The sequence below is a fragment of the Stenella coeruleoalba genome (genome assembly GCF_951394435.1).
Source record: "Stenella coeruleoalba genome assembly, chromosome: 6".
NCBI classification, from domain to species: Eukaryota; Metazoa; Chordata; class Mammalia; order Artiodactyla; family Delphinidae; genus Stenella; species Stenella coeruleoalba.
Genome location: NC_137151.1, coordinates 18,712,750 through 18,739,719, shown reverse-complemented (window position 1 = coordinate 18,739,719; position 26,970 = coordinate 18,712,750). Strand labels below are relative to the sequence as shown.

General features: G+C 43.2%; 1 protein-coding gene across 1 annotated transcript in view; it reads left to right on the top strand.

Annotated features, from left to right (window-relative positions):
- The window catches only part of NCKAP5 (NCK associated protein 5), a 1,134,964-nt gene that overhangs the window by 6,786 nt on the left and 1,101,208 nt on the right, over nt 1-26,970 (top strand). Inside the window, exon 2 of the mRNA XM_079924721.1 lies at nt 3,233-3,385. The gene's annotated coding sequence lies outside the window, so the exon portion shown is untranslated. The remainder of the gene's footprint in view (nt 1-3,232; nt 3,386-26,970) is intronic.

Below are 26,970 nucleotides of genomic sequence, written 5' to 3'. Positions count from 1 at the left end.
ATTTGCCTGTCTTGCAAATCAATAATGAAATACTAGGAAAATCTTGGTGCCTTCCTAAGGTACTGATGGAGAGACTTGACTGAAAATTCCAAGGCACTTTAGAGCAGAAAAGCTCTCAGATGAAGTGATGTGAAAGGGAACACCAGCACCCTTGTGTGTTTTCTTCTCCTGTCCCCAGTGATCTCAAAGATTTCTCTTATTTTAATTTTTGTTTTGTTTTCAAAATAGAGGTCTTCTGTGCTCTGGGGCTCTTCTCTTTAGTATCTAAGATGTGAATTACGGGTAACATGGAGGGTCTCAGAGGGTCTGTATGACTAACCACTGCTCATAAATAAGAGTGAGGTCAGAAACCCCTGTGACGATTCCTCACTGCCTCTCCCTAAATCACAGCCAAAGTTTTCATGGGAGGATTTTCAAGGAAGCCAAAGGTTATGTTCTCTGATTTCTTTTGTAAGTATGTCATGGTACATTGGACCCAGAGACCTGCTCCCCTCACAGCTGGTGGTAGAGTCATAGCCGTGGTCTTTATTAAGATTTAAATCACTTAAACTCCCAATGCCCTTTCCCTGGCCCCCGATGTAAAGAAGATGTACAATACCAAAAAGGATTTTCTGTAAGAATCTACTACTTCTTTTAAAAGTAAAAACACTGTTGACATAAGAATGTGTAGTTCTTGGGCTTCCCTGGTGGCGCAGTGGTTGAGAATCTGCCTGCCAATGCAGGGGACACAGATTCGAGCCCTGGTCTGGGAAGATCCCACATGCAGCGGAGCGACTAAGCCCGTACGCCACAACTACTGAGCCTGCGCATCTGGAGCCTGTGCTCTGCAACATGAGAGGCCGCGATAGTGAGAGGCCCGCGCACCGCGATGAAGAGTGGCCCCCGCTTGCCACAACTAGAGAAAGCCCTCACACAGAAACGAAGACGCAACACAGCAAAAATAAATTAATTAATTAATAAACTCCTACCCCCAACATCTTCTTTGAAAAAAAAAAAGAATGTGTAATTCTTTAGGTTACAAAATCTATACCACGTGATGATTCTTTTTTAAAGTAAGTTCAAATGGTAAGGTTTTTTTTTTTAATATAACAATGAATCTCTGTTGTGGCATTTTTCATATTCAGTTCAAATTATATATAATAGAGGATACATTAGGTGATTTACTTCCACAAAATAAAGTGTAGCTGTCTAGGTAATAGTAATAATGGTAGCAGTTGTGGAAATAGTGCCTTTATAGTAGAGTGGAATACGGATAATTTTCATTTCATGTCATTACTATATAAAACCCATAATTCTTAGCAGCAAATCCATTTACATGTAGTTTTAATGGCCAAAAAACTTGAGCAAATTTCCAGAGTTAGTTCTCATATTGCCTAGTTTTCATGAATTAGACATATTTACTATGAAGTAATGTCATAAATACTTAAAATTAAACTACAACTGTCAAGACGAATAAAATATGTTTTATGATCCAGAATGTCTCCTTTTATGGCTAGATTTAATAGCTGTTCATCCCTCAATTTCATTAATCCGTAAAACATTTCCTATTCAATCATACGAAGTAAGAAAATGCAATATTTTTTCTTTTAGTGTAATTTTTAAAGCAAAGTTGTATTCCTGTGTTTGTACTTATTTTGGCAAGGGAGGGAGAGTGATTCTTTTAATCCCCAAGATTGTAAAGTGATAAATAGTAAATGCCCTTCTTCTTTTGAGTGTACTCTCTTTTGTTTTAAAGATGCACTGTACTTGTCATGAATATGACGTTGGATTGTTTGAAGCTTATGGTGGAATCAGATAGATTTGGGCTACAATTTAGGCTACTGTGTAGTCTTAGGCAAATCAGTTAACCTCTTTGAGCCTCAGTCTTTTCATCTGTAGAACGGGGATAATATCTAACTCTCAGGCTTTTGTAAGGATTAGAAGTATTGCATATATAATTCGTACAGTGCGTAACTCTAAGTTGGTGCTAAAAAATTCCCCTGTTATATGAAAAGTAAATGTATCTATTGTATAACAAATAAATGCAAAAAATAAATGCTAAGTAAATGTACCTATTCTATACTAGATACTGTGTTATCTACTGGGAATTTTTTTAAAAAGGAAATTCAAGTTTTTATTCTCAAAGAGCTTATGATTTGGGGCAGAAGGGAGAGCAAGAGAGATGCACACAGCAAATTATAAAATGAACCAGACCATGTTTAGATTGCTCCACATGGGATTATGGACAGTGCCTGGGATCCCAAAGGTGGGAGTAATTCATTCTGGTTAGGGTAAGGGAAAGGGGGGAGTCAGTGAGATACTATGGAAAACTTTATTTAAAAAAAATCACATTTGAGTACCTTGAAGAATAAACAGAATTTGGATAAGTGGAAGAAGAAAGAACATCCCAGCAGGAGCAGGTTGCATTAGAAAAGGTGCAGTACAGTTTCGAGCCCTGGCCCGGGAAGAACCCACATGCTGCGGAGCAACTAAGCCCATGTGCCGCAACTACTGAGCCTGAGCTCTAGAGCCCGCGCTCCACAACAAGAGAAAGCCACGAAAATGAGAAACCCATGCACCGCAATGAAGAGTAGCCCCCGCTCACCGCAACTAGAGAAAGCCCACGCGCAGCAACAAAGACCCAAAACAGCCAAAATTAAATAACAAATAAACAAACAAACAAATAAATACTCCCTCCAAATTAAAAAAAAAAAAAGAAAAGAACACATGCAGTGGCATAGGACATGCCCACAGAGCTTGAACTGTAACTTGGCTTTTCCCTGGTCTCCAGCCTGCTGGCCCAACATACAGATTTTGGGGTTGCCAGCTTCCACAACTGTATGAGTCAGTTTCTTAAATCAATCTCTCTCTCATAGGTAGATAGATGGTAGATAGATAGATAGATAGATAGATATGTGCATATATATATTTATATATACAAACACACATCTTATTATATATACACACACATATATATGTCCTATATATGTCCTATATATGTGTGTATGTGTGTGTATACATACATATATGCACACACATTGTTTCTGTTTCTCTGGAGACCCTAATACAGATATGAAATTCATATTTAAGAGTTTATGGAAAATCGAGAGGACTTGCTCCTATTTAGATATGAATTATGGCCATACACAGTATCAAGATACACTATTAGTTTCAGAGTCCCTCAAAAGACACTTAACTCCATTACTGGAGTCATCCTCTGTTTTTACCACTCACTGTTTCTTGGGTTTTTCAGCCTTCCTCGTCCTACATGGCCCCCCACCAGCGGCGTTTTGGACATGATGGGGTTAAGGTGTGCTGCCGGGGTGCTGTGCTCCAGAACTGCCTGAAATGATTGCATCTGTTGGCCTCTCTTCACTTTCCTGCTTCAGGAGCCAGGGAGAATAAGGTACATGTTATCTTGTCATGTTTTGTGCATGGCTGTCTGGATTCCTTAACACCTAGATGCACATTACCAGATTTCAAGGTTTGCAGCCACTTGCGCCGGATTATTCTTAAATGAAACTGTAAAAATCATAGTATCTTTCCATGCTCTGCCAAAGCTGATGCGTGCTGCATAAAAAAACCAGGGAACAGGTCTGGCCCCATCTTACTGATGCTTTTACTGTAGTGATAACATCTCATATTTGACGGCTGCCTCATTTACTGCTTCATTTACTTTTATAAGTGTTATCTCATTTGATCTTCACAAATATTAGATCAGAAAGGAGTCCTTATCCTAATTTTATGTACAGACACGTATGGAAGCCCTGAGAAGTCAGGTGGATATAAACACACAGCTGATGGTAATTGGTGGAGCTGGGATCCCCATCTCCATCTTCCAGTTCTAATTCTTTCCTCTTTCCTCTCTCCTCTTATCCTCCATCCTCTTGTTCGGTCCTTCAACAACATTTATTTATTAAATCCTGTGTCAGGTATTGTCCCAAGTCTAGAAGATACAGCGGGCAATGTGACTCTTCATGGACAGTTTCCATGGATTTTCTCCGTGGAGCTTGGAGTCTAATACAGAAGATAGACATTAAAAAGTACAAATAATTTCAGTTGTGAGACATGCTACTGGAGAAAAATTTAAAAGTACAGTAAGTCCCCTACATACGAACAAGGTCTGTTCCAAGAGTGTGTTCATAAGTCCAACAAAGTTAGCCTAGGTACCCAACTAACACAATTGGCTAAATAGTACTGTACTGTAATAGGTTTATAATACTTTTTACACAAATAATAGATAAAAAACACACACACAAAATAAAACATTTTTAATCTTATAGTACAGTACCTTTAAAAGTACAGTACAGTACCAGCTACATCACTGCTGCTTTTACGCTTGCTTCCGGACATCCTGGGCTTGAAATAAAGATACTGTATTCTATACAGTACTGTACAGTAAAGTACACAAAAGCACAACCACTGGTAGAGGACGCACACACGTGACAATGTATGCCAGACACGTGAACTAACTTACATGATTGGACACACATTGGACACACACATGAACACACATTCACATCTTTGAAAGCTTGCAACTTGAAGGTTCATATGTAGGGGACTTACTGTATGTAAACATGCTCATTTATTCAGCCCTGTTTCAGAATACAGTGTTGCCTATAAGCAAATATTCCAGATAGTTGAGTCTGGCCCCTTCAAAGATAACACCTCCATTTTGGATGAAAATCCTTGGAAAATATATTAGAACCTTCTCTGCCTTCTTAGGGGCATGGAGGATATATGTTATCCTTGACCTCTGGGTCTAGGAATGGTCTCTAGTTTTAATACTGTATGGAATTCATACTCAGCAGGAAACACATGGCACACTCAGATGAAGTAATTGGGGGGAATTAAACAAAGGGAATCCTTACAAAAGTGTAGGCAAGTCCAAAGGAATGAGACAGGGAGAAGTTTCCAGAACTAAGATTGTGTAGCTGTAGGAGAGGGCTGTTCCCTTCAGCCAAATACACACCCACCTCATTCTCCTCCTGCCTCCTCTAGTCTCCTGAGCCAAGCTGTAGTTAGAGGGTAGGAGGGCTTGTTGAAGATGTCCATATAGCCACTCTCTGTAGGGCAGGTGAGAAGAGTGAGGAAGCTCTGGACTGGCAATGGGTAGATGAATAATAGCCTCTTCTGATCATTGCTAGCATGTCTGTCTCTAACAGCATTTCCTGCCACTTTGAACTCTGATAGTCTCATGAATGGTCTCCCTGCTTGCATGCACTGTTGCCCCTTATAACAAAATCCCTTTTTCTTTCCCAGCAGCTAAAGTGATTTTAGAAAAAGCCCATGAAGCAGATAATGTGCTCCCTGCCTCCATGCTGCTGCTTACAAAGGGCCAAATGCTACCCACTGCCCTGAGAGGAAAATCCAGACTCTTCCCTAACTGCAGGCCCTACTTGAGCAGCCCTGCCTCCTCTCCCAGCTTCTTCGGGTACCATTCCTTTCTTTGTGCACCGCAGGCTGGCCTTCCTGTTGCCAGTGATGCCAAACTTGTTCTTGCATCAGGAGCTTGATACTTTCTGTTCCCTCTTGAAGCTGGTGGTTTTCTTCTTCCATCTCTTCTCCTTCCTTTTCCTTTTCCTCCTTCTCTTCTTCTCTCCCCTTCCCTTTCTTCCTCCTTCTCATTGTCATTATTATTATTAAAAGCAGCTCACTTTTTTTGAGGTATAACATCATACACTAAAGGTTTAAATTATAAGTGTACACCTCAGTGAATTTTTACACGTGTATATACCCATAAAACAACCACCCTGATCAAGATATAAAGCATTTCCAGGCCTGCAGAAGGCACCCCAGTACTCTGGCTAGTCAATATCTGTCCCCTTCCTCAAGGTATGAAAGTATTTCAAGCTCTATCACCATAGACCTGTTTTTGAACTTCATATAAATGCAATCACACATGTACTCTTTGGGTCAGGCTTCTTATGCTCAACTTAGCATCTACGAGATTTTTCCATGTTGTTCCTTATACCAGCAGTTGGTTGCTTTTGCTACATAGTATTCCATTGTGTGAACAAACTAGAGTTTATTTATCCATTCTACTGTTGAAAGACATTTGCTTCTAGTTTCTGGTTATTATGACAAACACTGCTATAGACAGTCTATAGCAGTTGGGTATATGCCCAGGAGTGGAATTATTGGGCCATAGGGAAAAGGGTTGGTTTAGCTTGAGGAGATACTGCCAGTTTCTCCAAAGTGGTTGTACCAATGTACCCTCCCAGCAGCAGAGTGTGAGAGCTCTGATCCATGTACAAGAGCCATCCTTGTCACCACTTGGTATTGACTGGTTAATTTTAGCCATTCTTGCAGGTCGATAGTGCTGTCTCATCATTGTTTTAATATGCATTTTTCTAATGACTAATAATGTTGAGCAACACTTAATATGCTTATTGATCATTTAGACAGCCTCTTTGGTGAAGTATTGATCAAGTTTTCTGCCACTTAAAAAATATTTGATTACCTGTATTTTTCTTATTGACCTCTGTAAGTTATATATATATATATATATATATATATATACACACACACACACACACACTTTGGATATGAGTTCTTTTTCAGACTTGTGTATTGCAAATATCTCCTTCTAGTCTGTAGCTTGTCTTTTCACTCTCTTAATAATACCTTTTGATAAACAGAAGCTCTGAAGTCAAATTTAGCAATCTTTTCTTTACGGTAAACGTTTTCTGTGACCTGTTTAAGAAATATTTGGATATATCACTTATTATAATCTCCACAGAGAGACCTACAAAGCCCTCCCTATTGAATGTTTCTCTGTCCGGGTCTGAGCTGTGCTCTCTGGGCCTGGAGTGTGAGTACAAATAGAGTCCCATGATGTTCTTGAGGGTGGACCAGCAACAGTGGCCTTGGGTTCAGACTGCTCTTCAAACTCGCGAGCCTCAGTTGGCTTTATGGGCATCAAGGACAAGCAATAGCACAGCATGCTGTGTGTGGTCACAGCCTGGGAAGGCCTGGGAAGGTAGGGCTGACCTCAGCTACGAAAAGCCATAAGCTTGGGGTCCCTTCAGCTTTGTAAGTAGCTAATCATATATCTCCTGTGGTGGCTTTTGAGGAGCTCTGCCCAGATCCCTCACTTGAGAACCAAGGCACTTATTTTCCCCCTCTCTCCATTTATCCTGGGGATGTTGGCTGCTGATGGCTTACAGCTGAGTCTCTTTCGGGTGTCACCCCAGCATGGGAAATCCCTGGAGAACCATACCTCCCTTCCCAGGAGACCAGCCAAGGCCTCCTTTGCAAATAAATTGCAATGCACTTTCTCCCCCTTCCTATCCCCTAGCTTTCACTCCCTCACAGGTGTCGTTCCTGGGAGCCCGCCTCCAGAAACTTCCTTCATGCAGATCTCCCTCTGAAAGTCCCCTTTCCAGGACCCACACGGGGATCCACAGGGGTGTGTGTCTAACCCCTTCTCTCTTGCAGCTGTAGCTCATGAATAGCAGCTCCTCAGTTACTAATAAAATCTCAATAATGAGGTACAGGTGCTTGGGATGGTGCGCTGTCCTCTGCTGGGTTCTCCTTCCCCTTGGGTCCAGTAGAGGGATTCTCCCAAACGATTCCCTGATGTGATGTTGACCAAGGGTCAGATCCTCAGGCATCCCTGAGGCTAGAGGATGACCACAGAATCAAGTGTTAACCATTTTTTCTGAGGTGTGCGGGTGTGTTTACATGTAGGTGTACATACACATATTGATATATAGGTGTATGTAGCAAGCTACAAAACTGTTAAATAAAATGTATTCTAACTTCCTACTCTGACAAAGCAGGAGGGCCAGGTTCACGTTTAGAAATTTCAGATTCATTGGGGTTTTGTGTCAGAACGTGGCAGCACAAGGAGAACCAGTCCCTGACACATGACCAAAGGCCACCCCAGTTTTCCTTCCATCTCCAACCCTGTCCCACACCCCGAGGGCCCTCCACTCCCTCCACCTCCACATGCCCCCTGCTACTCCTCAGGCTTAGAGGTATACCCACCTTCGGAGTGATTCACCACGTGGGGCAGACCCTAGAGGCAGGCTTGGGCCATGTGGGCAGGACATTGGGGTTCCCAAGTCCCTGGAATGCAGTCTAGAAGGGAGAGAGGGTGTAGGCTCCAGAGTGGGTGTGTCCTCATGGCCCACAGAATTCCCCTAACCCTCCCTTCTCTACCTACCATGGGGAGGGCCAGGGATTTGAGAGCCAGAGCAAGGCTGAGGGTGGTGGGCCTTCTTCAGCACATCCCTCTCCTGTTCAAGTGTTTCTTCATCACTCTTCTCACTCTGGAGTTATCTTGTTTATTTAGTTTTTCCTTGTTTATTATCAGTCTTCCCTAGTAAAACTGATGCTGCAGGAAGGCGAGGATCTCATACCCCTTATTCGCCATTATATCCCCTGGGCCTAGACTAGTACCTGGAACATGAGTGATAAAACAGACATCTGGGCTTGTTAAAAATGCCCCTTAAATGACTATCACAGATGTTGAGGATAAGGGCCTGAAGGGTGAACTGCAGTTAAGAGGAGCATGACCCTTTTTGCTTGCTCTCTGGTTTTTGTTGAGAGGCTTGGAATGGCAAGGTGACTAACCCATCTCTGGGTCTTTCCTGGCAACTTTTTGCCTCCTGACAAACTCTGAGTCCCGGGCAAATGGAGACCCCTGATTGGTCACCCTGTCGGGTCTGGTCAGGGAGGCGATTAAGGAAGAGTTGAATTTCTCTGATAGTGGAAGGACCAACTCTGTCTTCTTAGCACTGCCTTACAATGATTAAGAAAAAGAATATTTCTCAGAATTGAGTGAGGCTGAAAGATGTATGCTGTATTCTGACCAGAACTGGATTAAATAATATGTGATGAAAACAGAAATATAGATCAGTGGAACAGGATAGAAAGCCCAGAGATAAACCCACGCACATATGGTCACCTTATCTTTGATAAAGGAGGCAAGAATATACAACGGAGAAAAGACAGTCTCTTCAATAAGTGGTGCTGGGAAAACTGGACATCTACATGTAAAAGAATGAAAATAGAACACTCCCTAACACCATGCACAAAAATAAACTCCAAATGGATTAAAGACCTAAATGTAAGGGCAGAAACTATCAAACTCTTAGAGGAAAACATAGGCAGAACACTCTATGACATAAATCACAGCAAGATCCTTTTTGACCCACTTCCTAGAGAAATGGAAATAAAAACAAAAATAAACAAATGGGACCTAATGAACCTTAAAAGCTTTTGCACAGCAAAGGAAACCATAAACAAGATGAAAAGACAACCCTCAGAATGGGAGAAAATATTTGCAAATGAAGCAACTGACAAAGAATAAATCGCCAAAATTTACAAGCAGCTCATGCAGCTCAATAACAAAAAAACAAACAACCCAATCCAAAATGGGCAGAAGACCTAAATAGACATTTCTCCAAAGAAGATATATTGATTGTCAACAAACACATTAAATGATAATCAACATCACAAATCATTAGAGAAATGCAAACCAAAACTACAGTGAGGTATCACCTCACACCCGTCAGGATGGCCATCATCAAAAAATCTACAAACAATAAATGCTGGAGAGGGTGTGGAGAAAAGGGAACCCTCTTGCACTGTTGGTGGGAATGTAAATTGATACAGCCACTATGGAGAACAGTATGGAGGTTCCTTGAAAAACTAAAAATAGAACTACATACGACCCAGCAATCCCACTACTGGGCGTACACCCAGAGAAAACCATAATTCAAAGAGTCATGTACCACAATGTTCATTGCAGCTCTATTTACAATAGCCAGGACATGGAAGCAACCTGTGTCCATCAACAGATGAATGGATAAAGAAGATGTGGCACATATATACAATGGAATATTACTCAGCCATAAAAAGAAACGAAATTGAGTTATCTGTAGTGAGGTGGATGGACCTAGAGTCTGTCATACAGAGTGAAGTAAGTCAGAAAGAGAAAAATAATTACTGCATGCTAGCACATATATATGGAATATATATTAAAAAATGGTTCTGAAGAACCTAGGGGCAGGACAGGAGTAAAGACGCAGATGTAGAGGATGGACTTGAAGACACGGGGAGGGGGAGGGGTAAGCTGGGACGAAGTGAGAGAGTGGCATGGACATATACACTACCAAATGTAAAATAGGTAGCTAGTGGGAAGCAGCCGCATAGCACAGGGAGATCAGCTCGGTGCTTTGTGACCACCTAGAGGGGTGGGATAGGGAGGGTGGGAGGGAGATGCAAGAGGGAGGAGATATGGGGATATATGTATACGTATAGCTGATTCACTTTGGTATACAGCAGAAACTAACACACCATTGTAAAGCAAGTGCACTGCAAAACAAAACCAAAACGTGATGAAAGCCACTTTCAAAAGTATGTCACACCAAGGTTGAAAATGTGAGTCTTGATAAATAGGAATTAGGATGGCATCTCGTTTTTAGCAGCTTTCCCTTCGTTACATTCTGAATGATGCATGGTTTACTGTTCTCCCTCCATTGACTTAAAAGATTTTACGAAAACGTGCAAGTTGATGACATTTTGGGCAACGCTATTGTTGAAGACTTATTGTCCATTATGCCAAATTGAAGAGCACAGAAATTACAGTGTCTGAGAGAGGTCCGGCAGCAACACAGCCACAAATTCCAATGAAAGGAGCAGAGCTCTGGGAAATCTACATATACAGTTCCGGGCCAGGAGGGTGCCCCGGTCCATAAGCGACTTCTTGCTTAAGTAGAACATTTAGCTGCCGGGACACCCCTCTCCGTGGGGTACTCTTTGGATTGCTTTCTGCTGAGGGTTACAGGGACCCGAGCAAGGGTTGCTCAATTTTGTGAGGGAGTTAATTTCTATTACATAAAGTGAAGTCGAAAGGTAGCCAGTCCAGGAGTGCAGCTCCACTGTGCCAGCAGGGACCAGTTACTAACTTTCTGTTCATCCATTCTTACCATGTGGTTCTTGTCCTTATGCTTATTTCATGGCTCCAGGATGGTTGCTTTACCACCTACATTTGTCTCTGTTCCAGTCAAGGAGGAAAGGAAGAGTGAAAGGCAAAAATGTGAGTGCCAAGGAGTTAAAAGGGCTTTCACCGAGGCATTATCTAACAATTCCTATTTGTATCTCATTGGCAAGAGCTGTGTCATATGGCTGCCTATCTCCATCTCATTGGCTAAGGCTGTGTCCTGGCCACCTATCCATCTCATTGGCTAAGGCTGTGTCCTGGCCACCTATCCATCTCATTGGCTAAGGCTGTGTCATGGCAACCTATCTATCTCATTGGCTAGAGCTCTGTCACGTGGCTATCTATGGCTGCAAGGGGTGAGAGAGTAGGTTTATTTAGCAGGGAACATTACTGCCTTCCATCCTACCTCTTCTTCAAATCAGAGTACTATTAGTGGGGAAAAGGCAGAGCTATAGGGTAGGCAGTTAGCAGTGTTAGGCACGAGAAGAGGGCCTCCGCATCTCCTGCTCCAAGGTTAGAAATCTATGTCTGATCAGGGCAGCTGCTTGGATGGAGGGTATGTACACCATACGGTATAAGCTCCAGGCTATATATTACACCAAGTCCCTTGGTGAGATGAAATGCCAAATGAAGGGGAATAAACAGTAGAAAGACTTCATGTAACTCCATGAAGATAAAGAAACTGTCATTTGATTGCAATGCAAGGAAAAAATAATCCAAGCTTTATTTAGAAGAAATGGGAAATACTTTATAATTAAATGAATCCAGCACATGGTTCATGCAGCAGCTAAATGTATGACTTAACACTGTGCTACTGATTTGAGAGATAATGCTAGTCTACTAGTTTTGCTTTTTAGATGATCATATTCTCATTGGTGGTATAGGACTAATAAAGAAAAAGTTAAATAATAACCAATTGAATAACTTCTCAATAAAAGAAGGGGAGGTCACTGTGCTGGGGTGGTCAGGAATGGCTTCATGGGGCAAGGGGGGCATGCCTGGAACCTTGGATGGGGGGATCAGATTTGGGCAGTTGGAGAAGATGGTGCAGGAGTCACTATGCATTTCTGAGGTCGGGATGACTTGTTCTGTGTGAGGAACGGTGAGAAAAGCAGCTTAAAGGCAAGTGTGCTGGTACTGCTAGTGGCCTACACATTACTATCCTTTCCCTTTTCCTTCATAGGAAAATCCCCACTTTATTGGATATAGTAATATGGCCATTTATAAAACTACATTTCCCGGCATGTTTTGCAGCAAAAATGGCCAGTGATGTGTAACTGTAAGTCTTTGGGGGAGACTGGTACTCCCAGCATAGATCTTTAAAAGGTCCTGATGCAGTTGTAAATATAAACTTTTTTTGTTCTTGTGTTGTCTTTTTCTTGCTTCTGCTGCTTAAAACATTGATGTGATGGCTGGAGCTATAGTGACCATCTTATGACCGCGAGGTCATCTTGAAATTGGCAACTGTAAGGTAAAGATTACAGAGCAAAAAGGCATACAGTGCCTGGGGCCCTGCTGACCACGGAGCCACCATACCAATTCTAGACTTCTTTTATAAGAGTAAGAAAATAAACTTTTATATTAAGACACTGTCATATGGAGTCCTGTTATATGCAGGAGAACCTAACTCAAACATAGGTTAGGAGATTAACTTGGAAAAAAATAGGGTCAGGTCAATTTATGGATAAGATAAAAGACACTACAAATTTTTGACCATCAATTGTTTGCAGGGCACTGAACTATACACTTTACATTGTGGGCATTCTGAACTAGCTCTTTTCCTTTTCTCTCCATTGAGTATCTAGCTATTACTAGGGTGAGGCACTGCCAGAGCTGATAAAACTGGCATTGTACCATTTGTACCATCTCTCCAGGGAGGGGATGTTCTTGACCACCTGTAGTTCTCAGCTGTGATATTTCTCTGCCTGTCAGTGACATTGTGGTAGGCATCTCTTCCCCTGCTGTTCCCTGGTCCCAACCACACACCAGAAGATTTCAGTGGTTCTCTGCCCAAGGCTTCAGACAATATGTTCAAGAAAAAAAAAAACAAACATGGTGGGGTGTGAAGGGTATTTATAGTTCAGCATTGGGCCCTAATCCCCAAATCTGGCCACCTATGTGCCTTGCCCAGAACAGAGAAGCAGAACCTACCTGCTCTAGGGGGTCCAGTGCATGTGCTCTCTGGTCCTCTCAAGGGCCTTCCAGGAGCATCCTCTGTCCTTTTCTAATGGTCCCTCTTCCTTGCTAAGTCAGTTGGATCCTCCAAAGGGCCCATGCTGAGACTGAGTTGGGAGCACAAGAGATTGGGGCAGGGGGGCAGGGAAGGGGAAGGGGTAAATCTGTGAAAGATGGAAGGACAAGGAAAAGCAAGATGACGCAGGGAGAGATGACCAATCTCAGCCAATGCAACAGAGAGCTTTGGAACAAAGATGCCCCGGTATAGTCCTGCTTCGGGCAGAAATGGTCAGATTCCCTCCCTGTCACTGGCTGGCAGATGCCCAGGAAGAGTGTGGCGTCAGCAAAAGAGCTAACAGAAATCCTGAAGGTGCTAAAAGATGGAGGCCATCAGCTAACTGCTCTTCTCGCAGCTGGACAGCAATTCTTCTTGAGAGGATCTTAGGCACACCTCCATGGCTGTCACAGCCCCTTCCCCACATTCCTCTCTACTTAACCCTCCCTCTCCAGAGCTCCCTACTGGGTTTCTGGGACCATCTACCCTCCCTCGGAGACCAGCAAGTTCCACATCCTCTCTTACACCTGACACTTTTCTTGGCCTTGGATATCCACTTACTGCTGAGGCATCTCTTCTCGCAGTTTCTGCTGCCATGTGATGTGGACAGCAATGCATGTTTTAGGATCTCCCATCTTGGGGTCTGGGAGGGAGGAAGGTGAACACTGGTTATCTGGGGGACGGGGAGGGCCACAAAGAGAACTCCCACACTGGCTGCAGCTTGTTCTTGGCTAAAATGTTTAAAATGCAGCAAAGCTCACAACTCAAAGATGACTTTCTTCCACAGACCCCATTTACATAGTTTGAACACTATTTCCCAAGAACTGTAGCCCAGGCTGTGTTATGCTAGGAACACATATGCTTCCTTCCCAAAGCAGCCTGTGTTTACTGGGCCCCAAAGGGAGCTGGGCCCAGCTCCCTGCACTCCAGGTAACCTTCCCTGAGGAGAAGGAGACCCACTGAAGTCCACTCTGACGCTCCAGAGAGACCACATTCCACCCTCATAGTCACCACGCAATGGATTATGTTCATCAGTTATCATCCCAGGCAGACAAGATGCCATCCCAGGCGATTGGAACAGAGGGAACCAGGACATGGAGGCAGATCCCCCAGGCAGCCAAGCCCCTGCACTCTCAGGAGAGTCCAGACTGTACGGATCTATCCATTCATTTGTTCAGTATCAGACACTGCTGTGAGCCAGCTGGTCCCTGATCCTGGGTAGCTGTGTTTTAGCAGAGGCACAGACCCTAATGTCATTTGTGACATTAGCTAATGTGGACCCAGCATTGCTAGACTGAGGCTGAGCCTTCTCCTATGCTTTCTTCTCACAACACCCCATGAAGAAGTAGGAGAGATTTTCAGTCTGTGCTGTGTCGCTGACGAAGCTGAGGTTTAGCAACATTAAGCGATTTGCTCGAGATCACATAGCAGGTAAGTGGCAAAATCTCAGGCAGTCTAATGCCAGGGTTCAGGTCCTCCATTGCTAGGCTATGTGGCTGCCTCCCTGGGAAGTGAAGAGGCACGGAAGGTCTTTAAAGCAAAGCATGGACTGCTGAAATTCACATGTGGGAGGGAGTACAGGGCAATGTGCTGCTGGGCCAGGATGCCTCCAAAGGCACCAGAAGGGCCAGTGTGCTGGGACCACAGCTGGCTGCTGATGCCATCCCCTGAGGGAGGTGTTGCCGAGTCCCAGAGAGTCACGAGAGATGCAGCTGGAATGATCAAGGGGTTTTCCCCTGAGGAAGGATTTTGAAAAATAATCTGCAGTTAAAAAGATTAAAGACAGCTTTGGAATATAATTCCAAGTCCATAAAAGTAACCACTGGGTTATGGACCATGTGAACGCAGGCTTATTCTTTCAAATTCAGAAGATGAGAAACAGGTGGCCCCTCTTGTTCTAGGACAGAAAGAGGGACTTGTTGCTTCCCACAGCTGGCGGTGTAGCAGAAGTGCTGGGGGCTTTCTGTAGAACAGGAAAAGCAAGCACGTTGTCCTCAGGCCGTTGCTGAGGGAAGCTGTGGGTTCCAAAGGTCTTACAGATAAACGGGGAGCTTTGGTTCAGATGACATTTTATGAGACAAATCCAAGAGGCACTTCTGTGGGAGAGGGGAGGGCCTCCCAGTTTACAGCAGCCTCTGAGGCAGCTTCACAGAGCAGGACTGAAAACCACAGGGAGAATTTGGGTTCTGTGTCTGCACGGAAGCAACATTTCTGAATCTTGTGACGCAATAACATTCCTGGGGCATCAGGCAGCATGAGAACCTTTAGCCGTCATCAAACAGTAAGATAGTGAGTAATAGACATGGGAACGGGAAAGTTAAGAAGGAGCAATGTCCAAGAGGCCGTATCTGCAAAGCCTGGGAGAAAGGCCTGCAAAGATGCTGCCCAGTGCACAGCCAGCCTGTTAGATGGAATTAGCAGGAGACATGATGGTCGTGGATTTAAACACACACACATCTGCTTCCTTGGGGTGTTTGCTTGGGGAATTAAAGAAAAAATGCCTGTTATCAATTCAGCCTGAAATTGTGCAATGCTGGTGATTTGTGAGGGTGGGATGTATAAGCCAAGCATATGGTCTGAGATGCACTCATATCCAGTCGTAAATTAGGATATGGCTGGGGGTAAAGTTTTCATCCAATTATAAGATTTGTGATGCTTATTTTTAATGTTTTTGGTTTGGAAGTCAGAAAAGAAGTACAAACCACATTTGGACTGACTTTCACTTTTAGAATGAGATAGTAGCTTTCAAACAATTTTTGCAATTTGCTTCCAAATATTTTTTAAGGAGCAGAATTGTCTTCAAATTAAATCTTATTTGGGATTCCATGATATTGAATAGACAATGCCATAGTCTATCAGCATAAATTTATTTTGTAAGTTCGAATGTATAACATTTCTTTTATATAAAGTTAATCAGGGAGAAAAATCGGTCTGTTTTGATGAGCAATGATATTTGAAATTAGAACTTAGTATCACAGTCTTTATCAGTTCCAGAATCCACTTTGTTCCATATGTTTTTTCCTTGTTACCACAGATTTGAGAAAACAATGGGGTTTACACATAAAAGGGCAGTCAAAGAATATTCTTTAATTAACCACAAGTAGCAGAAGGTATTTTATCCTAAGTTTTCCCTCAGAATGAGTTTCATTGGCACGTAAGTCGGTATACTAGTTGTTTCACATTAGCTAAGTTTTTTAAAATTAAAGTTTAAAAATGGCTACTTTGGTTAGTTATACTTGCAGTACCCAGTGCTATTTCTTTCTGCTTTATGGTTGCCCTGTCTCATATTACACCTGTTCTTGGGTAGTTCCAGCATCTTCTGGGACAACCTGGGTGCCATTAGTGATCCAGCATTTCACGGTATTTAATCTGAGTTCCAGGAATTCCTGGCAGTCCAGTGGTTAGGACTCCACGCTTTCACTGCCAGGGGCCCGGGTTCAATCCCTGGTCAGGGAACTAAGATCCCACAAGCCGTGTGGTGTGGGCAAAAAAATAAAATCATAATAATAATAATCTGAGTTCCCTGTAACCCAGGAATTTGATTTGATTTCATTTAAAAATATATTACCCATTTTCAAAGTGTCATCTTAAAAAACATGTATGCCTTATCACAATGAAGACATCTGATGTGCTGACTTTACTGTCTACCACCCTGACTTCTTTGGAGAGACTTTGCATAAAGCATCTTCTGTTACCTTTGGTCAATGGAAGAGTGTACTGAGATTAATCAAGGACTTATCCCCTATGTATCAGAGATTTCTCATTGTCTTTGCAATACCCACTTTATGCTTCTTTCTAAAAATAGGACCCCACAACAAGGTACCCAGCTAGAAGACATTTCCCAGCTTTCTTTGCAATAAGATGAGATGACATGACATGAACTAGTTCTAGTCAATGAGGTATAAACAGTGTCATATTGCACTTCTGGGGTATTCCTTATGGGAGATTCAGCTCTAGGGTATTCTCCCTTATTGTCCTTCCACACTTTTCCTTTCCTTTGTCCTGGAATGTGAATGTGAAGGCTGGAGCTTCAGCAGCCACCTTGGACCATGAAGTGATCTTGAGGATGGCAGCTTAAGGATGATAATGCAGATTGATAGAAGAAACCTGAATCCGTGATGGTTGTGGAACCATCATGCTAGCTCTGGAATTCCTACCTCTGAACTTCTTTGACTTCGTCTTGTTTAAGCTGTACTTATATATAGTCAAAGCAAATTCTGACCGATGCTATCAGAAAGCCCAGGTCTAGAAAGAACTATGAATCTTTAGGTTGGCAGATGTTCCAGTTAACATCATTTTGATTGCATGTAATGGACACTCAAGTAATGGTGGATTAAGTAATATATTTATTTTACATAATGGAAAGTCAGAAGGTAGGTGGTTTCAAAGTTGATTCAACACGTTGGTGATCTCACAATGGATCCAGGCTCTTGCCCCTCTGCTTTTCCAACCTCTACATTTAGGAAATGTCTCCCTATTTGATCTCAAGATATCTACACACAATCACACTCAAGGAAGAGAGCAAAGAGGCTGACCTATCTTTGAGCATCTCTCTATATATATATATAAAATTTCTTTTTTTTATAATCAAGGAATATGTATTTCCAATGTACCCTCAGGTGGACTTCACCTTATTTGCCAGACCTGGACATCTTGCCCACCACTAGACCACTCGCTAACAAAGAAATGGATTACCATGATTGACTTAAAAGCAAATACAAGTTATCCCTTGAGATTGTGCACTTTGCAATGTAAACAAAATTGAGATTCTGTAAACCAGGGGAGAAGTAAATGGCTCCTGGATTGGTAACATAATAGACTCTCCTAAGAGATATTTTAAATAGCATTAGCAGGTCAGCTAAAGAGCAGTGAGCCTAATGGAACCAACAAGTATGCAAGGCCTCCTGGGACTCACCTCTGCCCACAAGGGAGGGGACAGGTGACTCCCAGGCTGGCCCAGTGGAAGCCAGAGAATTCTAGCAGGCTGGATGTTCTTGAGAAATAATGTGGGGGTAAGGACCTCCACACCCAAGTTTCCTCCTGTGGGAGCGGGGTGAAGCTGCAAGGGACCCGCTGCTCTGCAAAATCCACGTGCACCAGCCTCATTCATCTAGTGTTGTTGGGAAATGAGATTGACTATGTTAACAAAATGTCCGCATAACTTAAAAGACTAAAGTATTAAATGACTTTTCCTAAAATATATATTATTCAGCCTTCCTTGCTAAAATATACGAAAAATTTTAAGCTATTTTTTTGGTAGATCACGGTCATCTTTAAGAACAACAATTTTCCTAACAGCTTTATTAAGATGTAATTTACATGGCATAACAGTCGCCTGTTTAAGCGCACAATTCAATGAGTTTTAGTATAGAGTTGTGTAACCATCACTACTATTTAATTTTGGAACATTTTCATCACCTCCAAAAGAAACCCCATACTTAGCAGTCACTCCCCGTTACCACTCTCCCGTATTCCTCCACGCACCCCGCCTCCCAGCCCCAGCCCTAGGCAACCACTCGTCTGCTATTTGTCCCTATGAATTTGCCTACCCTGGACGTTTCAGGTAAAGGGGATCACAGGATACGTGGTGTTTTGTGCGTGACTTCATTCACTTAGAATGGTTTTGAAGTTCATTCACATTGTAGCATGTATCAGTACTTCATTTTTATTGCCCAATAGCATTCCATGGTATGGATATACCACATTTTGTTTATCGGTGAATGGACGTTTTCACTTTTTGGCTGTTATGCGTAATGTTGTTATGAACATGTGTATTCATGGTTTTGTGTGGACATAAGTTTTCATTTCTCAGAGCATCAATTTTTATAGTGTTTTGCGGAAGAAGATTATGTTAAATAATAATAAATAGGCATAAAGGCTTATAAATGTAAAGTAGAGAATGACTACTCCCCCATATTATATGTGTGGCAATAGTGATACCGTTTAGAGCCACTGAGAAGGGTTCAGAGGGGGCAGAATTCCAGTAAGGGGAAGAGGGGCAGTCAGAAGTGATGTGCGTGTATATGTGTGTGTGTGTGTGTGTGTGTGTGTGACTGTGTATATATCCATGCATGTGTGTATCTTGCTTTAAGCCTTTGTGTCATTTATTAATCAGTCTTTTCCCATTGACTAACATCATAGTATCAACTCAGTTTAGCAAACAGCCGTTGAGCCCTGCCAATGTACAAGGCATTGTGTAGCTCCATAGACTGGCCTTGGCTACTAATGCTTTCTCTCATATCTATCAGCTTCTCACTGTTCTCTGGCAGCTGTCTCCATTTAGTAAATGAATATTTGGTAGTTTGGAGCATGGATGTAGATAGCATACTTTCAGAATGTTTTTTATAAAGTGCTTAATCTTTTTATAAATCAGGGAACATTTTTTTCTTTTTTTGTGTGTAGGTTTGGATATGTGTGTATATAGATGGAGAGTAAAAGTAACTACCTTTTAGCGAGTAATCTTTGTTGCTAGGCAAGGGATTTTTCAACCTAGCTGCACATTAAAATCATATGGAGGAGTTTTGAAAATGCCCTGGCCCCACTCCTAGAGATTACTGGTGTAATTGGCCTGGGGTGAGACAGATGCATTCATTTTATTAAAATATCTCCAGGTAGGCAATCCAAAAATGGGCAGAAGACCTAAACAGACATTGCTCCAAGGGAGATATACAAATTACCAACAAACACATGAAAGGATGCTCAACATCACGAATCATTAGAGAAATGCAAATCAAAACTACAATGAGGTATCACCTCACACCAGTCAGAATGCCCATCATCAAAAAATCTACAAACAACAAATGCTGGAGAGGGTGTGGAGAAAAGGGAACCCTCTTGCACTGTTGGTAGGAATGTAAATTGTTACAGCCACTATGGAGAACAGTATGGAGGTTCCTTAAAAAACTAAAAATAGAACTACATACGACCCAGCAATCCCACTACTGGGCATATACCCTGAGAAAACCATAATTCAAAAAGAGTCATGTACCACAATGTTTATTTCAACTCTATTCACAATAGCCAGGACATGGAAGCAACCTAAGTGTCCATCAACAGATGAATGGATAAAGAAGATGTGGCACATATATACAATGGAATATTACTCAACCATAAAAAGAAACAAAATTGAGTTATTTGTAGTGAGGTGGATGGACCTAGAGTCTGTCATACAGAGTGAAGTAAGTCAGAAAGAGCAAAACAAATATCATATGCTAACACATATATATGAAATCTTAAAAAAAAAAAGGTTCTGTGAGCATAGGGGCAGGACAAGAATAAAGACGCAGATGTAGAGAATGGACTTGAGGACACGGGGAGGGGGAAGGGTAAGCTGGGACAAAGTGAGAGAGTGGCATGGACATATATACACACTACCAAATGTAAAATAGATAGCTAGTGGGAAGCAGCCGCATAGCACAGGGAGATCAGCTCGGTGCTTTGTGACCACCTAGAGGGGTGGGATAAGGAGGGTGGGAGGGAGATGCAAGAGGGAGGGCATATGGGAATATATGTTTACATATAGCTGATTCATTTTGTTATACAGCTGAAACTAACACAACATTGTAAAGCCATTATACTCCAATAAAGATGTTACAAAAAATCAATAAGTATAGTAAAGCAAAAAAAAATCTATCTTAAATTGAAAAAAAAAAATCTCCAGGTAGGGGCTTCCCTGGTGGCGCAGTGGTTAAGAATCCGCCTGCCAATGCAGGGGACAGGGGTTTGACCCCTGCTCCGGGAAGATCCCACATGCCGCAGAGCACCTAAGCCCGTGTGCCACAACTACCAAGCCTTCACTCTAGAGCCTGCAAGCCACAACTACTAAGCCCGTGCACCACAACTACTGAGCCTGTGCCCTAGAGCCTGCGAGCCACAGCTACTGAAGCCCGCGTGCCTAGAGCCCATGCTCCACAACAAGAGAAGCCATGGCCGTGAGAAGCCCACGCACCACAACGAAGAGTAGCCCCCGCTCGACGCAACTAGAGGAAGCCCACACGCTGCAGCGAAGACCCAATGCAGCCAAAATAAATAAGTAAATAAATTTATAAAAAGTCTCTCCAGGTAATCCTAAACTACATCCTGGCTTAAGAATCACTTATACCAACCAGGCAGTGTCATGGGATGGGTGCTTTTCATGCATTACCTCAAATCTTCATAACCTGCGTGGTGATGTCAATATACCCTGTTGCAGATTTTAGAAACATTTCTTGAGTACTTACTAGGTGCCAAGTACTCTGAAACATTTTACATGCATCGACTCATTTAATAATGACAATGGCCCTTTGGAGTAGGTACTGTTATCACCTGCACTTTACAGATGAAGAAGCTGAGTCTCACAGCAATTGAGTAACTTGCTCCACACTGTGTAACTAATAAATGAAGAAGGGAGAGGAATTGGGATTCGAATCCACAGTCTTAATCCTCGATCGCTATTGCAGAGGAGGACATGAAATCCTGACCTAGTTTGGAAACCAGGTCTTCTGAATTCAAATGATAGCAATACTACTTTAATACTAGACATAATTACTACTAGTCATTGTAATACTACTACTACTACCACCAATAAAATGGTCATTTCTACATTTTGCTCGTATTTATTGAAAGCTTATATGATCCAGATATTGTGCAAAGGACCTTATTTCATTTAATTCTTGTACCAGCTTACTGAAGTAGCTCCTATTATCTCTGTTGTTCTTTTCAGGTCGGGTAATTGAAACTTATAAGGGTCAATGATGGTACGTGAGGTTCCTGGTGGAGCTGGGATTCAAATCCAGGTCTGGTTGACTGCTAACTCCCACTATTTCTATGGCACTCTATGCATATAAACATGAATGTACACACACAACAATATTGATATTCTGTTCAGCACTTCCAGTGACTCCTTCCCAGGGGCAGTTGGATTCCAAAACAAATTGTTTGTAAGTCACCAGTGACAGTTCTTCTTATTTGAATAAGTGGTTCTGGATGAATATTGGTCCACGTAGGAAAAAAAAAAACGATAAAGAGTATATTCAGGAAAAAGTAGAAAAAGTTATAAAGACTTAGTCTAGGCTTCTGGAGTCAAGGATAAGTTTCCCTCATGTGTGTATGAACCATGTCCAAAGCTTGGGTGCAGGAGAACCTCTAGAAGGATGGAGGGACAGTCGAAGAGGGAGAGGTTGTCCAGCCAAGAGAACAAGGGAAAACTAGAAGAAGATGCTCTGTGAGACCACAGATCTGACACAATCTGCATAACTGATATTTAGTCCTGGTGCAGGGAGGACTGATTGGCAGTTAATATAGAGGAAGGCATGTGACTTCATAGGATGAGGATGCAATTAGTTTCATGTCCTGGAAACAGGGAGACTGGAAGTCTAAAAGAGATGCAAAAATGAGAGCACCAAAGGGAGGGATGGCATTGGTTCATGATCACAATTCCAAACACAGATAAATGGGAAGTGGGAGTCACACCTTTGCTTTTTCAGGAACAAGAAAAACTGGGGAGAATTGATGAAACTAAAGAGTCACGAGCCTTTCTAGGCAATATTCTGGACAAAGCATATGCTAAAAAGGCTACAAGGTACACGGCTTGGGTGAGACTGCCAGAATGGAATAGACGTTGAGAAGGTGTGTCACTGACTTCGGAGCCTGCAATAAGACCATAATCTTTCGCTGATGAAAGACGAGTTTGACCTGGTTGAGAAAGGGTATAGTGTACAATTCTGCTGGCCCTCTTCAAGGGGCCCCTGGTGACTCTCAGCCTCCAGTGGGCTACTCGGGACCACGTGGTATCCCTGACGACTTCTAAGTTTGGGTGTATTTGGCAGCAGCGTTGAATTCCATGGACTTCCACCCAGAGGTGATGAATGTATTGAACAAATGTGTTCTATCTAGCGAACAGGTCCGTTCACAGTCTGTCTCGCATCGCCTCTGAAAGCCAGCGTTGTTATTTCTCCCCGGGTGTGTGAGTGTGTGTGTGGGCACACATGTGTGGAGTTGTAGGTGAGAGGTGGAGGTGGGGAAAGGTCAATATTTATGAGTGGGTTTCTAAGATTTTATTATTTTTCTTATTTCATTTCCATGATCAACATATGCCTTCTGGTGTCTAAGACCCCGTGATTTCGCATTTATAAGTGACTCAAAACAAAACCTTATTATAGGAAATTAGATTCTTTTGCTTTAGCTTATTTTTCATCTTTGACTTCATAAAAATGGAAAGAAATTCTATCACCAGAGAGACGGCTTTCACTTAGAATGTTATTAAAACAAATACCCCAAATGCCTGTGATCTAGGCTGGACTCTTTCTGTAAAATTGCAAATATATTCAGCACATTGCCTGAGTTTTCTGCACATCTCTCTCTAGGCCCAGCCCATGTAACATGGCTTTTCTCTCCTCTCCAGGCTGCAGGTCCCTTCTTGATTTCTTCCTTCTTTTAATTCCTTGCTGTCAGTACGAGGTACTTCTCCTCTTTACATATGACTAAACTTCGCCTGGAACCCGCTCAGATTTCACTGGGGGCAATCTCATACCCATAGGCCTTCAGTTCTAATTATTTAAACCACATGACTAATCTATGGAAAATCCCCAGGTTTTAGCCATTTCCAGACATTCTGGCATCTTCACAACAAAGATGTGATTTTTCCAAAAGGCTGAGTTTCTTGTTTGTTGTTGTTCATTCACACCGTTCACTGAGTCTGTCCTGATGAATCCTGTTGCATTTGCCAAAGGGATGACCTATTTTTCCAGTGTGAGTGGGGATGTTGTTTTTGCCTGAGTGTTGAATGCAAAGCAGTGGCGTTTATTGAACACCCACTGTGCGCCTAATACCATGACTGTCAGCTGCAAGCCGGTTGGAAAGAAAGTGCTGACATTGTCTATGCCCTCAAGGAACTCACCCCCTAATGGGGAAATGGGGTGAAAGACAAACATAGAAGAAAACAATTTAAAAAGGGCAAAGAATCAAATGCCAGTGACTTCAAGTGCCCCAGCTTTGGCTGACTGCCCGTGGTGGGAACCCCCCAGGAGCTGAGCCTGAGCGGGAGGAAAGGGAACAGGATGGAGGGCCATATCGTAGGGACGTGATCTCCAAACTTCAGTTACTTGGGGGCTGGCACAATTTCTGCCATGTCTAGGTCCTTATCATTTTAAAAAATTTTACTCACTTTTTCTAGGTTACATTCATTTATTTTTCAAAAAGGTATTTAAAAATTAGAAGGGAAATTAATGTCAATATTATTACCCTGAATGTAAATAGGTAGTAGTAGAGCATATATATGGATACGTATATATCGTTGTATCCATTGTAGAAACACAGTGAAAACAAAACAACATTATGGCTTTCAGCTAGCTCTTGCTGCCTGAGCTTGTGACTGGTTGTCTCGTTACACAGGGAAGTTAGCAAAAGTGGTGGAAACCTTAAACCTCAGCATCGAGCTGAGAAGGCTTCTCTGATGTAAGAAGGGATGGGAAGAGAAGTGAAAGGGAAATGATGTTCCCAATGTTGTCACTGTGCTGTGATTATTTCCCCCTCAGATGTGTATACAACCTAAAGGAACCTGATGTCTGGCCTGGGAGGGACCACACCACAGAAAGGCCCTGGCTAGGAGAGGCACCCTAGGCAACCAGGTGCAGTTAGGAGGCTGTTGCTGGTGAGGGTTGCTGGATACAGTGGACAAAGTGGTTCAGTTGTGCTTTAGGCAAAACTATTGCCAAGTGGTCAATTCATGGGCGGAGCCAGGCTTCCCGGGTGGGCTGCCGAGCAATTCAAAAGTCACCTGTGCTTTGACGGAACACGCCGACAGCGCCCTCCTCAGGCCCGGATGGGATGTGCACCTGAGGGCAGCACAGAGGCGAATCCAAGCTGGGGGGAGGGATGAAGCAGAGATGACGGGCTGCACAGGTAATGGGAGTGTGCCCCAGCCTGCGGACCACACCGGCTCACAACCTTGCAGTTTCCTCCACTTCTCTGCCCAGCCCCTTGACACCCACCTTTCCTGCTCTGCCTATAATTTGAGCTTCCTCCCTGGCTGCCCCCTATTGGCTATCTCCTGGCTCCTTACTGGGCTGCCCACAAAACCCATGAGACTCTTAAGTTTAAGATGCTCATGCAAAGATGTTAAAGGCAGCAGAACAAAACACGACTGCAACATTGATGGTCAGACTTTGAGAATAACGAGTTGAAAGGGTGGTGCCTTCAGGGGCTGGTCCCACGACTACCAAAGGATTCAAACGGGGGCTTGCTCCTCGTGCCGTTCAGAACTGGTGGTGCCGAGGAATTCCACTTTCCCTGCACACTTCCCCCACTGGGCTACCAGAGTTCCCGGTGGCTGTGTCAGTCGGTCCCCATGGCCATAGCTTGTCTATGACCCAAGGGAAGTCTAAGTCCCAGATCCAATTAACAGCAAGATAGACAGAGGGGAGAACACGGGAGCCCAGTGGGTGAGGCTGCACTTTAGCATCCCCGAGCTGGGCTTGCAGCTGTGCGATTTTTGAGCCCTACTCGGTAACAGCGTGGCAGTATCAGCAAGCCAGACTTCAGGGCTGGGTGGAGCCCTCTGTCCAGGCGTGGCCTGAGGGTCTGGGGGCTGAGCGGTCGGTGTCCATTGCCCCGGTGCAGAGGGGCGTGCACTCTCCCAAGCGGACTCTCCCTTCCTTCTGCCCTCCTGCACCCAGGTCTACTTGTGTGCCCACTTCATAGCTCTGATCACACTGCATCCTATCGATGGGCTTGAGCCTGTTCCCCTCTCCAGGCCATGGAATCTTAGAAGCTGCGTTCATGTCTTATTTGACTTTGCATCCCCACACCTTCTATGGCATTTAGCAATGTGCGAACACAGCAGCCAGCATTCTTAGCTGGTAGCATCTGAAACTCCTTTACTTAAAACAGAATGTATATAAATGAAATATATGAGTTCAAGTGTTCACAGAGTCTGTGGAAGGAGCAGCATAATGATCGGAGACCACACGGTCGGGATCAATGCCCACCCCCTCCCACCAACCCCATGAGGCTGGTCAGTAAAGACCCTGCTTCCGCCACTAGGCACAAATACCTCAGATCCCAGCCTGACGGAGGACAAGGGCTTCTGCCGCTGCTGCCGCTTATCAGCATTATTTCCCCAACCACCACTGGCTGCAAAAGCATTCCTCCCACTTCTGCCCTCTCAGCGTCCCTTTACGTCAACAGCTCTTGTGAATCAAATCTCTGATTTTTGAAATCCAAGGCTGGAAAAGATAAGTATTTCTAGTTTCCACCGTGGGGAGCCAGGGCTCAGAAGGGAGCACATTCTCCAAATAGAGGAAGGCTGTTTAAATAATGATGGAGGCCATGAAGCCTGATAAATTCCAAACAATAAATATATGTTGAAAGAATAAAACAGAAGCCTTCATTTATTTTTTCAAAATTCTTGAAAATGGACCCCAACTATTGTTTTACATTCATGGCCATCTGGCAGGAGAATCTGCGTATAGGGGGATTCCTGCAGCTGCTGGAGTGGCTGAAATTTCGAAAGCATCTGCTGGGTATCTGAGGGTAGGGTGCCCAGAAGGACCATTCAGTTTTCACAGTGGTAATCAACAGATACGCTCCAACTATGTTCCGGGTTGAGCTTTGGACAGATTCCCACCAGCCTACTTAAACTTTGAGCCGCACACTGACAATTTTCCACACCATGAACGAAAAAATGTGGAAACCCGATAGAAATGACAAGGGGTTTTCCTCTGCACTGCATGGTGATGTGGGAGCTTGTCCCCCGGTTATATGGCAAGTCAACTGGAAACTTACTCCAGACTGACCTGTCTCAGGAAATGTTCTAATTTACGTCAGTTCT